We start from the raw sequence: 13,873 nt of genomic DNA, 5'->3' as shown, positions 1-13,873 counted from the left end.
CCTTCTGAATAATCTTGACGATGTATACGAAATACTGCATGCTTATTAGCCAAGTGTAATGTGTGTTCAGGAAACACATTTGAATTCTAAACACACAAATTTCTTGAACAGTTACTTGATATATAGAAAGGACAGGGATGGCTGCACGCACTCTTCTGGGGGTGTGGCCATAATTGCCCGGAAATCTTTAGCATGCCGCCCTGTCACTCTGAACACTGTCCTTGAGGCTGTGGCAATTCCAACAATAATATTTAATAGGTTGATAACGGTATGCTCCATATACATTCCTCCTGATGTTTCACTTTTAAGCTCTGACTTTGAGGCGCTGGTTGACCAGCTGCCCGAACCATACATCCTGACAGGCGACCTTAATGCCCACAACTCTCTTTGGGGCTCTTGCACGGATGCCCGAGGTCGCCTGATAGAGAAATTCCTCACATCTTCAGGAGCATGCCTTTTCAACAATAAACAGCCCACATACCATAACATAGGACACAACACATACTCATATCTTGACTTCGCGATTGGCTCCGCAGTTCTCTTTCCTCTTCTCGAGTGGGGTGTGGGCACAGACCCATACGGTAGTGACCACTTTCCCACCTCACTAACGTATATAGGTAAAGGCCCATGCAGTCCATCTTCCCAAAACAGGTTCAATGAAGCAAGAGCTAACTGGAATACATTTACACAGACATCCAAACTACACCACACATCCATAGGACACCTACAGGTTGAAGGAGCTACCCAACTGCTCACGGCGCACATCCTCGACGCCGCTGAAAGGTCCATTCCCCACGCCTCTGGTGCCCCGCGCAACCAGCGGAGGCCGTGGTGGAATGAGGGACTGTAGGCGGGCGCGAGAGGCCCAGAACAAGGCGTGGGGTATCCTTCGTCGGTACCCCACATCGGGAAACCTCCTCTTGTTCAAACGGGCCAAGGCATTAGGGAAACGTGTGCGCCGTGAGGCAAAACGAGGGAGTTGGCGTACATTCATAACATCAATAAACTCCTACACAGACACACGGAAAGTATGGACACGAATACGCAAACTTAAGGGACAACAAACACACAGCCTGCCTCTGGTCAGCACTACAGGGGACACACTCGAAGACCAGGCTGACACACTCGCACAACAATTCCAACACGTTTCTAGTTCGGGACACTACACAAACACTTTCATGAAACACAAACAAACGGCCGAAAAGAAGCCTATACTAGATAACAATAGGTCAACGTCTTCTTATAACTTAGAGTTTTCACTGCATGAGCTGAGGGCTGCTTTGAGCACGTGTAAACCCTCAGCTCCAGGCCCAGACAACATCACATACACAATGATACAACACCTGCACGCAGACACTCTTCTTACACTCTTACACCTATATAACAAGATTTGGCTTTTGGGGCACATTCCAAACTCTTGGAAGGAGGCTATAGTTGTAGCTCTCCTGAAGGAGGGAAAGGACCCGTCGTCCCCCTCAAGTTACCGTCCTATTGCCCTGACGAGCTGCCTCTGCAAGCTCTTCGAGAAGATGATAAATCGCAGGCTCGTGTACTTCCTTGAGTACAACGGCCTTCTCGAGAGCTGCCAGGCAGGCTTCAGGGCAGGGCGATCCACGAATGATCTACTCGTAGCTCTTGAATCGTATATTAAGGATGCCTTCGTGCATAAACAGTATTGCGTAACTGTGTTTTTCGACCTCGAGAAGGCCTACGACACCGCTTGGCGCTACGGGATCCTCAGTGACCTGAAGTCATTCGGTGTCTCGGGTAACATGTTAAACACTCTTGTCAGTTACCTGTCAGAAAGAACGTTTCGAGTGAGAGTCGGTGGTGCACTCTCAAGGGTTCACGTGCAAGAAAATGGCGTGCCACAAGGTGGTGTGTTAAGCTGCGCTCTCTTCATAGTAAAAATGAACTCTCTTGGTAAGGCACTGCCACCCACAATCTCTTCTTCCATGTATGTGGATGACGTCCAGATATCCTATAAATCATGTAATATGTCAATCTGCGAACGTCGAGTCCAGCTTGGTGTCAAGAAACTTGCCGGCTGGGCAGACAAGAATGGGTTTAAATTGAATCCTGCAAAAAGCTCCTGCGTTGTGTTCTCCAGGAAGCGCGGGGTCCATCCGGACCCAGACACTACTCTTAATGGCGTGTCGCTTCCTGTGAACAAGGAGCACAAGTTCTTAGGTGTGGTGTTTGATCACAAACTCACATTCATTCCCCACATCAAGGAACTTAAAAATAAATGTCTCAAAACAATGAATATACTTAAGGTTTTCTCCCACCAATCCTATGGTTCCGACAAATAACTCTTGCTTCGCTTGTATACTGCTTTGGTTAGGTCTCGTTTGGACTATGGCAGTGTGGTGTATGGGTCGGCGACTAAGACAGCCTTGCGAATTCTTGACCCAGTTCTACACCTGGGCCTTCGTCTTTCGTCGGGTGCTTTTCGCACTAGCCCTGCTGAGAGTCTTTATGTTGAGTGTAGTAAGTGGAGCCTTGAGAACCAACGAACATACATAGACTTGCTTTATGCTTTTAAAATTTCATCGCTGAATAATCATCCTTTTTATCCTGTCTTTAACGATACATCCACATCTCTGCTCTTTGTAAATCGCCCATCCGTTCCTCTGCCCTTTTCACTTAGAGTGAAAGAGCGAGCCTCGGATCTCAGTGCTTTGTTTTTAGATGTGTACAGGTCATCCTTTTCAAACAGTTTACCGCCTTGGCAAGTTCGTCCTGTGTCGTGCGACCTTTCTTTTATGAAACTTGACAAAAATCGGGTACCGCGAGCTGCAATACTGCAGCACTTTCTGTCTCTGCAGTTTAAATACCCACTTGCAGAATTTTACAGTGACGCGTCTAAAACCTCCACCATGGTCTCCTGCGCTGCTCATGGTCCGGATTTCGGTGCAGCCAGAACCATGAGAGTCCACACAACACTTTTTTCAGCAGAAGCATATGGAATTTTACTGATTGTACGACACATACTTGAAAATCATATTCCAAAGTCTATCATCTACACAGATTCCTTGAGTGTTGTTCGCGCACTGTCATCGTATACACCCCCCAAAAACCACATAGTTAATCTTGTATTCAGCACAATCATGTCCGTGTATGCACAAAAGCATGAGCTGGTCCTCTGCTGGGTCCCAGGACACGCAGGGATCGCTGGGAACGAGTTGGTAGACGAGAGGGCCGGTGCTGCTGCACTCAGGAACACTGTGGACATTACAACGGTACCCTACGCAGACCTCAAGCCACACATAAGACAACACCTGCGCAGAACATGGCAAACACACTGGGACGAGCAGACAGACAACAAAATACACGTAATAAAGCCACACTTGGGACGGTACACATCTGACTTACACAACAGACACACGGAAGTCGCCTTGGGTAGGCTACAGATAGGGCACACCCATGCGACGCACTCATATCTGCTGATGGGATCTTCTAGACCCCAGTGCAGCAGGCGCGGAGAGGCCCTATCCGTAGTGCACATACTAATCACATGCAAGGCACTTCACACAACACGACACAAACACTTCAGAGAACTCTACAGACAACATATTCCCCTACATCCATCGTTTTTCCTAGGTGATGATGCCATTGTTTCCGTGAAACGTGTGTTTGAGTATTTGTCCGACGTCAAGTTTTTAAACCTCATTTCCTATCACGGATCATGAAATCTGGCCCTATACACCAGCCATGCTCATTGTCGTTTTGTGATTTTACTTTTGTTTTTGCTGATTTTACTTAGTGTTTAAGGTTTCACCCCTATTATCGACTATTGTTTTGGCGCTCTTTGCCCCAGTTGGCCTTGCGCCATAAACATCCAACCATCATTATCATCAAATCAATAAAGGACGAAGACATTTGTGTGATTCCCGTAGCAACAGTGATCACATTCGAAAAGCAATGAGACTTCAACAAAATATCAAGTTTGTATACTACAGCTTCCTGTTTTAGCATATTTATGTTCATGTTACCGCCACGCACAACGTCAAAGCGACTTGTACTAGCGAACGCAAAAAACGTGTCCAGGTAATCCAGGAAAGATGCCATATCGTCGTTTGGTGGTCTATAACAAACGGCAAGAACCACATTTTGTAGTTAAACTGATAGAAACTCGAAGTCATTGCAAGACGTGGTGAAATTTTGAATTAGGTCACAGTCACAGATCTTTTTCAGTAGAATACATACACCACCGTCACGACCAGAATTTCGATTAAGGTAGAATGTATTGTTCGAAGGCAGGTGAAACACGCTGACTTCATCCGTCGACCATGTTTCAGTTAACATTATGACGTTGAATTCGTGATTTACATGTTGAAAAAAAAATACACTAAGATCGGCCTGTTTATTATTTCCCGATTGCATGTTCAAGTGAAAATATTTAAACGAGTTTGAATACAACTTTCCTGAACTTTGTGAAAACGCTTGCGGAAGCACGTAAGGATCATTTCTTACGCTAGCCATGTTGAGCGAAACATTTCTTCTTTCTTTAACTTAGTTTGCTCAGATTAGCAGCATTGGCGACGCGTATGGCTTTTCCCTATCAGCTTTACGCACTAGAACTTTCCAGTTTGAGTGCCATGCATGCTTGAAATTCGCTTCTTGAGCCCACTTCTTTGCCTCAAACAACAGTGCCCGCATTCTTTTCGTCAAGTTTTCTGTCAAGAAGAAGTCCTTATCTAGGCTACTCAGTTTCTTTCTGTTTTTCCACAAACAGTCTCGCTCCGCTTGCTTCGCAAAGCGACAGATAACGACCGGCGTCTTATCTTTTTTCGGCACAAGCCGATGAATGGCGACCACATCACTCTCCGCGAGTAGCGGAAAATGGTGTTTAGCTGCCATTGCACTGAACGGTTCTAGCAAGTTTTCGTCTTCCGTTTCCTGTATTCCATGGAATTCTAGGTAGAGTATGCGGCTCCCCCACTCAAGATTATCTACCTCTGCCTGCAGTTCGGCTACTTCTCGGTCCCACATCTCTACCTTTTCCAGTCTACACTTAAGGTCTGTGACGTCAGGCTCATTCTGTTATGTTTTTTCAAGTTTTCTTTGTATTGCTAACTCAAGTATTGTACCGCGTCGTCAGTTCTCTCAACCGTTTCCCTGAGCGGTACTAGTTTGTCCAGCTTCTTGATAGATTGCACCCAAATTAGGACATCTTACGAGTCGGCCCCACTGCTTAGTTTTTTTTTTGTTCAGCTGGTGCTGTTCGCAACCTCGACCGTCTACAGGTAGGGAAATGCCATGCATCGCAGTATGCGTTCCCGTGGGACTTGATAGTTGCTTCAGAAATTCCAGGACATTTGCCAGCGTGAAACGCCTGGCAGCAGTCGCTACATTCAATTCATACGATGTCCAGAGTGAAAAGACGTATCGCACAAACGACATTTTCTATCCCAGGGCATAGTTGCACAGATGCAAATGAGAACAGTAGTGTACACAGCAGCAGCAGCAGCAGTATTTGCGGCACAAAGAAATTTACTACGTGCAAATTTACAATTTACAACTACGATGAGAAGTTCGAGGACGAAACCTTAGATTTTATCGAAGGTACTTGTGTGTTATGATATTTAATAAATGGTACTTGCAATGATTTCGCCTAATGTTTAAATGCATAAAGTAAATAGTCAATCGGCATGGCACCATAAACGACGTATGAAAAGCAGGACAACTCGCTTGCTAGGTCTAGCAACCGCTGCAAAAGCTGTAACTTTGTGGGTGTAAGTGCTCCTACCTTCTGGCTATATTCGTCGAACAACTTGGGCATGCCAATTTAAAAGTACATGCAAGTACACGGGGACCTGCGGTAATCTTACCAAAATTTTGATACCGAAACAAAAGAATGGGAGGGCTGGAGGAGCATGGGTGCGATTTTTCTCCTGCAGCGGGACACAAACAGTATGATGACGAGGATGATGGTTATGAATTGCGACTGAACCGCAAGAACGGTGACAGTTCTTATGCGCTAGACGCATGTACGATTGGTGCATGCGAATCACATGCGTCTGATCATTACGACTGTCGCCACGACTAGTCGTAGGCGTGAATTTGAGACACATGGCCCGATGCGCGTGTGCGATGCGTCGTCGGCACCGCTCCGCCCACTGTTTTTGCTGCATGGTCAACTACTACGATCGCTGAGCTGAATTTGTAGATTCCGCGCATAGTTCGCAAGAAATGGATAAAGCAGGCAATCGTGAAACGTTTTCTGCCTTCGGAAACAGTGCGCGCACACGCCGGCCGCGCCTGCGAGCTCGGCACACTCAGCGGCTCGAACCGGCGTAGACCACGGTAGCAACCGCTTGTCGCTGCTCTTCCGAATCAATCTGATTGCTAAAAAAAGTCCCACATGCGAGAAAGTTGGTGTTAGTGTGGTGAAAAATTGTGGTAGGGATTGTTATCAGGGCGCATTTTAAAAGCGGCGATCAGATATCTGCCGCGATGCAGGCCTACGCTGACCGGCCGTGGATGCCGCGGCGCGCGATGCGGCGAGCGGCCGAGAGATGGCGATACCTGCGCGGAAGCATCAAAACAGGTTCCGCAGATGTCTTAGTCACCGATCGCTCAAACGGCGGTTATAGCTGAAATAAAGTTCGACATTCGAGAAAGAGGATGATAGTGTGGTAAAGAGTTGTGTTACCGGTTGTCATTCGCAGTTGCACAGATAGCGGCGATCAAATATCCGCCAGGATGCTAAGCCTAAAGTTCCCATCACCCGAGCCGACCCGAGCAACGCAAGCTGCTTGCGGGCTCAACGGGCTCTCATTGGCTGTGGCCTCACGACGTTCGCAATGATGGCACGATTGCATCTGGCTTTCCAGTCGCACGTCGTGAGGCTCCGCCGACCAGCGAACGAGGCCAAAACAGGTCTAACGATCAATCGTAACGATCAGTCGCATGCGAATCGTGTGTACCAATAGTACATGTGTCTAGCGCTGTAGCAGAGCTGGAAAGAAATGCCATGTTCGTGTGGTTGTAAGTTTCATGCAAAGAATAATGAAACCTGGACGCATACGTATCCCTTGTGAAGCAAAACAAATAGAAAGATACGGGGACGTACGTTCAGAAGATCCTATCGCATAATTAAAAAAAATGAAAAGAAAGGACGTCACTGACGTGCCACCCGTCGTTGCACGCCAGCTGCACGCAGGTACCACAGACAACACTGGATGTTGACGGGGGTGCGGGCATGGCTGCGTAAGCACGTTCCGCATAACGGATTGGTGCAAACACGGGAAGAAGTCTCGGCCGGAGGAAGACTCGAAGAGCCTTGGCCCCGACGGTTTTGGCGACGGGAATTAGTTCTTTCCCAGGCATTGGTTCCCGAAGGAACAGCCCTGCACCAGTGGGCTCGGCCTGTACCCAACTTATTCCGGTGGGTGTCCGGCGGTGGCGGGATTCGAACCCTCGACCTCCCGCTCCCGTGGCGGGCGCTCTAACCACTAGGCCACGAAATCGGTGGGGCATGGGAGTCTTCGGGGAGGCCTTCACGATGAGATATGCGCCGAGGCTGGCGCTGTGTTATCGTGCCCCGATCTTACAAACGCGCGAAGGGCGGAGCGGGGACAATCTGATCGCGGATGCACGTTCCTTCGTCTTCGCCTTCGCTTTTTGCTCACACGCTCTGCCAGTGTGCGGAGTGGGCTAATTTACCAGGATGTTCGTAGAAACGATTCGGCACCGAATTTGAAAGACTTAGTTCAGCGCGTTCGCAACGGTTTGTAGGTCCCGCTGCTTGGGTCAGATTGTTAACAGCCAAGCTGTTTGGCAAATCATTAGAGTTTCGTGTCAGTAGTTAAAAATACCAAGAAACTGCCGAGCGCACGCGTGCATCACGGGGACCGCTCGGTAGGTAGAAAAACCACGAAAATGCCGCCAGCTCGTGTTTGCGTACCTTGCGACAACCGCCCAGCGTCCCGGCGGACGTTTGTTAAACGGGCCCTGAGATGGATTTCAACGTGTTTTTGTTTGAGTCAGAAATCTACTCTATACTTCTTGTAGAAGGAACTCCAAAAATAGTAAGCATATTCGCTCAGGCTAACAAAAGTTATTACTCCGACGAGACAGAAGTATTTGTTGGCTCGGCGGCTTGGGATGACGTAATATTCCGACCTCGTCCGACGCGAAGCACTCATTTCATGGTTGGCTGCTGGAATGTCCGCGATTTTTGACGGCGGCGGTTCTACCCGCGTTGGTTAACAGCGTCATCATTACCATGGTTACTTCAACGAGTGGGTCGCACATGAGACGACGACGCCCCCTTTTTTTTTAACGCTACCTTTTCAGTCCTTGCGGACTTTGAGCAGGAGGTACTGGTGATTGCGGAAGTCGACCTTGCACGCGCGAGAGTTTCCGTGAACGGTAACTTAATTTTACCGTCGCTACATAGCGATACCTAGGCTAGAATTTCTAACGACAGTAGTAGCGAGCCCCCTGCGCCGGCGAAATGTACGCTCGCGTATTGATTCGATTACCGTAAAGTTCCCAGAGAACGCCCTCCCCCGAAACATCGCCCACCTCCTTTTGCGAGCGAAATATTAGAGAGTTTTAGCAGAGCGGGCCAGCGGCCAGCGGAACGGAGCGGGCGAGCGCAGCGCCAGCGGAACGACGCGCGAAAAAAAAAGAGTTTTAGCTGAGCGATCGGCTGCCGCCTCCAGCGAAGCGTTGTACTGCGCCATCTGTCCTTTAAAAATTGAACTAGTCTGATAGGAATATTGAACTCCGTGGAGTGTCAATTCTCGGCCCACCGCCCGATTCACCGTGGCGACGACGCGAACCCATTTCTGGTCGTCGCCAAAAGGCCTCGTCGCGGCCGCCTCCCGCAAAATGCACAGGTCTTCGTACGCCGTGAAGCACTGCGGGGCTTCTTGACTTGCCGCATTTCGGTTGCGTCCGTGCGCGATGACGACGCACCGCCGCTCGCGCTACAGGCAGCCATTTTGAATGCCGACGCTCGCTCGCCGGGCCGCTGGCGCGCTGCGCTGGGATGACCGAACGAGCGGGCGAGCTCGCAGCGTCGTAAAGCCGCTGGCCGCATCAGCGTACTGACGCATGCGCAGTGGCGCCTCCGCTCGTCCGCTCCGTTCCGCTGCCCGCTGGCCCGCTCTGCTAAAACTCTCTATTCAATTTACTGAAAAACGCGCCCACGAAGTAAAATCGATGGCTTTAGCGCCGATGAGCAAACAATAAACTCGAATCATCTCTTCATGTGTAGATGCGGTCACTTAGTCGTCCTTTGCGCGCTTGACCCGCAAATTCGCCCGTCTCGAGTTTTTTCCTTGATATCTCCGGAGTTTTGTTTAGCCACCTTTTCGTAGTTTTTCGCACCTGAAACAAAAGTTCGCACATATATCTCGTATTTTTCACTGGATATCACTTTACTTAGGGTGGGTGTTCTTTCGGAACTTTACGGCACAGCAAATCCACTGCGCTGGGCGCTTCATACAAGCAATCTTAGTTGATGTTTACTACATTCTTGCTAAATGATTATCAGGAGTACTATAAATGACATTTTGTTTTCAGAAAAGTGAGCCAAATCTCCGCCTTTTCTCCAGGCTCTCACGCTTCCAATGGTTCAGATGCGTTTAAGAACTAGCATAACTCTTTTATGCTTTTAGAATCGTGTTGGGCAAGGTAATATAGGAACCTGCGGAATCATTACAAGATATCTTACTCATTTTATATCGAAATATTTAGCGAAGGTGTGAATTCTGGTTAATTCAATACTTGGTGCTAATTGTTCCCAAAAGATGGCAGCGTCAACGTCATGTTTTCTGTTCGTGCTGTTCATGCTGTACATGGCTAGACAAGAAAGAAAGCTGGAAGGCAGTAAAATAGGTTTCAATCTATGTTATAGCCGCAAAGGACAGGAAGTGGAACAACATTTCCCGGGACTGATATCTGCAGATGACATAGTACTACTAGCAGATAGCAAACGGTGTCTGCAACAGCTCACAGATATCTGCGGAGAAGAATCCACTGAACTGGTGTTAGAGTTTAGCGCAGCAACGTCGGGAGGTCTATTTGTAATGACAACGCCCGTAACGAATCGGTATTCGTTCAAAAAGCAGCAATACTGTGGGTAACGGAATACAAATATCTGGGCATATGGTTAAACGAAGGTCAGGCGTATCTAAAAACTCATGAGGAGCATTTAAGAACGAAAGGCACATGAAACGCCTCTATCATGAAGCACAGAGCACTGTGGGGATGTAACAGATATGAAGTAGTGAAAGGAATCTGGAAGGGAGTAATGGTACCAGCACTCACCTTTTCAAACGCAGTAGTGTGTGTGAAATCAGAGATTCAATCAGGGCTAGAAGTAAATCAGAGGGACGTAGGTCGATTGGTATTAGGAGCACACAGTAAAGCAACAAATGAGGCAGTACAGGGAGACATGGGGTGAGCATCCTTCGAAGTGAGAGAAGCACAGAGCAAAATAAGGTTTTGAAGAACGACTTAGAAATATGGATGATCAGAGATGGGCGGCCAAAGTGTTACGGTATCTTTACATGAAAAGCGTGGACACACAGTGGAGGAAAAGAACCAGAAGGCTTAGGACAAAGTATATGAAACCTGGAAGTGCAGGGGAAACGACCAAGGCAATAAAAAATGAAGTGAAAGAAACAGAGACAACAACCTGAAAAAAGAGAATGGACGAGAAGAAGTCACTAGATATCTACAGGATCGGGAAGCAGGAAATCACAAGGGAAAAATTATTCGATAATACCAAAGGGAGTGCATTGCTTTTTGAAGCCCGGGCGGGTTGCTTGCGGACAAAAACGCTTATCCGCGAGCCGGTACAGGAAGAACTATGCGCAGGCTGCGGAAATGAGCCAGAAACCATGCGATATGTTGTAACGAAGTGCAAAAGTATCCGTCCAGTCCTCAGTGATGGAGCCATCCAACTTCCGGAAGCCCTTGGCTTTAAGGTCAGTGGAAAAGTGATTGGACAGCAGTAGAGGTTAGTAAAACAAGGTTAGAATGTCGTTGGGAAAAGAGCAGAGAACAATCTGGGAAGACATGCGAACAAAGAAGTCAGACTAGTACAAAAATTTCTTAAAAGTATTTTCTTTTTACTTTACATTATTTTTCATTTATTTGTTTGTATTTTTTTGGCGAGGTGATTGTACAGTGACGTTGTGACTAAGGCCGCTGTGCAACGCCACCCTGCTACAAAAAGGGAAGCCACTAAGCATCATCATCATCATTTCTATTTTTTAAGCTCTACAGGAGAAGTATACAGCTCTTTTGAAAGAAAATTATTGTATTGTGAGAGTTTAATCTAAAACGTCCAAGATTCAAGCTATTTCAAGCGTAAGCGAACAGTTCTGGGCACCAAACTTTTGTGCGATTTACTTTGAGACGAATTCGCCAGATGTCGCTACTTGGCAGCCGGTAAGCCGGAATGAAGAAACCGCTGAGTGCAATCCTTTTGTTTTCAGCGGCAAACGGCTACTCTCGCTTGAATTAACACGGTAAACGGTAAAGCGCGCTAAGGACACTACGCAAAACGGTTCACTCAGAAGGGCGGGCGCACCAAACCACACTTTCCTGCTATCATGACTTGATGGGAAGCAACGAAATGAAGCTCCTTGGCAGGAGTTGTTGTTACGGGATGCACATGCTCTTCCCCTTGTCGCGACCGGCGCAGAGAATCAGCTGCGACAGCGTTTGGGCTTGAACTGATTTATTCAGCCCGCTTAAGCGAACTTGAGCGTGCGCCTCGTGATCACGAGCAGTGCCGGGCGTCGTCGGCGCGGCGCTCGCTTGGCGCGCCGTTCGTTACAACGTCATAACTGAAAGAACGTCGAGGCTACGCTCGAAACACAGATGGTGCAAAGAATCCTCTCGGGTACAGAATCCAAAAAACAAATGCAAAGAAAACTGATGAAATTCTTACACCAAACACGGAGCGCTGAGCGATCACGCTGCGAGCGTCGTTGCTCTTGCGCTCACTCAGCTCACTGTACCCTTGCCCCGAGAACGGAAGAGCGTCAAGTTCGGTTTGGCCCGGTGTGTAGGTGCTTTGCACAACGGTATAAAACAAATATGTGCGACTGTGTATACGCACACACACACAAAAGATGTTTTTTTGTAGCTTTCTGATGTTTTTGCGGGCGTAAAAAAATTGATTAAATCAAGAGCGCACTATTACGTCACTAATAGTTCAAGAAATACCCGTTGCGCTCCGATACCATCGACCCCCCGAAAACCCGTCTCAGGGCCCCTTTAAGCCATGCATACCCACTTACGGCGATTGACCAAGATTAGCAAAAAAAAAACTCCAGGTTCGCCGTAATCGTGGCAACACTTGCTGGTAACGAGGAACGCACATAGCGTACGCCCTTGGAAGGTGATGTCCACGGATTATCACCCCAAAAAAATGAGGGAAGCTCACACTTTTAGCAACAATTAATTATGACGTAAAGGTAGTTGCGGCAGCGAAGAAGAAAATTCACTCGCGTTTTCCCGAAGGGGAGCATGGGGAAGTGCGAATGCACGGGTGATGCTATGAGGGGGAGTTATGTTGAACTGTGTTGGCATTCGCCCGTTAGTTGCATTTAACACCCCCGCGTGATCAAGTGGGAATTCACACACCCCGTTAGTCGTTCTCTTTAAATCTTGGTGAATTAAAGTGTATGTTCGAGGAGATCACACACACACGCAAGTAAAGTGAAATGACAGTATTCTTTATTCAGCACTTGTTGGTGTTGTTGTAGTTGACGGTCATTATGACCGCCTTGTGGTCACTGAAATGTACGGTCAAGAGTTGTTGCAAGACCGCGCGTATCACACAGTTCCTCGCAAAGGCCAGGTCGATGTAGCTGCCGTTGATGGTGGTGGGAGCCTCTAGCGGTAGGCACGTCATGGAGTGGTTGGCGAGCATGTATTCCATCAACCACTCGCCGCCCTTTCGCACGTCCACGTTAAAGGCCCCAACAACCACGACCGCGTCGGAGGGCTTTACGCGCCTGGCCACACTCTCCATCTCCGCGTCCACGTATTCGACGACGTCGTCGCGCGAGATGTTTGGCGCGAGGTAGAGGGTGACGACCACGATTCCGTCGCCCGAGTACGCGTCGGTGTAGACGGCACTGTACGGCGACTCGTCCCTGACCGGCGAGGTGGACACGGCGTGCGACACGAGGTTCGCGTAGACGTGACCGACGAGGTAGACGCCGCAGTACTCGCCCCGACTTCCGCTCCTGGCGAAGCAGCAGTCGTCGATGGGGAAGTGGGAATGCACGGGTGATGCGAAATAATTCTTCTTGGCCAATCGCCCTAAGTGGGTATGTGCTGAAAAAATTAGGAACTCTTCTTGGCCAATCGCCCTAAGTGGGTGTGTGGTGCGGATGGACGGACGGCGGTGGACGCGTGATTCAGGGTCGCTTAAGAAGTGCATTCGCACTTAAAAATCGGCCGCAATCGTGGACTTGAACTGTCGTTACCTTCGTGTAGGTTCCGTACCGCCTCACTACCTTCAAGTCTTACGCGTTAGTGTGAGCTTTCTTTGTCTTCATTATTCTGCGGCACATTGGGTGGAAACATTAGGTGCACTTTTGAAACTACGAAAATTTGGGTGCATACGTAATTCTTGACATAAAATCGTACGAGCGCAACAGGAGCCGACAACAAGAAAAGGCCACGTATATGCTGGCTTCTCTGCCAACGGTGTCAAATTACGATAGGCCGGTAACGTCTCTTCGTTTCAACTCTGCAAACTTTCTTCCCCTACAGTCAGGTGACGTTACCGGACCCATAGGTGACCCATAGATCACTAAGGCGACCCTGTGGGTCACTAACAATTTAGCAATGACGAGGAAAAACAGCGCAAACGACAGGCCGTAGAAAG

General features: G+C 48.3%; 1 pseudogene; it reads right to left on the bottom strand.

Moving 5' to 3' along the window:
* Positions 1–4,138: 4,138 nt before the first annotated feature.
* Positions 4,139–6,742, bottom strand: LOC144167112 (uncharacterized; annotated as a pseudogene).
* Between the last annotated feature and the right edge of the window lie 7,131 nt (positions 6,743–13,873).

The sequence above is a fragment of the Haemaphysalis longicornis genome, unplaced genomic scaffold (genome assembly GCF_048455015.1).
Source record: "Haemaphysalis longicornis isolate Haplotype H1 unplaced genomic scaffold, Haemaphysalis longicornis Haplotype H1 scaffold_2, whole genome shotgun sequence".
NCBI classification, from domain to species: domain Eukaryota; kingdom Metazoa; phylum Arthropoda; class Arachnida; order Ixodida; family Ixodidae; genus Haemaphysalis; species Haemaphysalis longicornis.
This window is presented reverse-complemented; position numbering and strand designations above follow the sequence as displayed.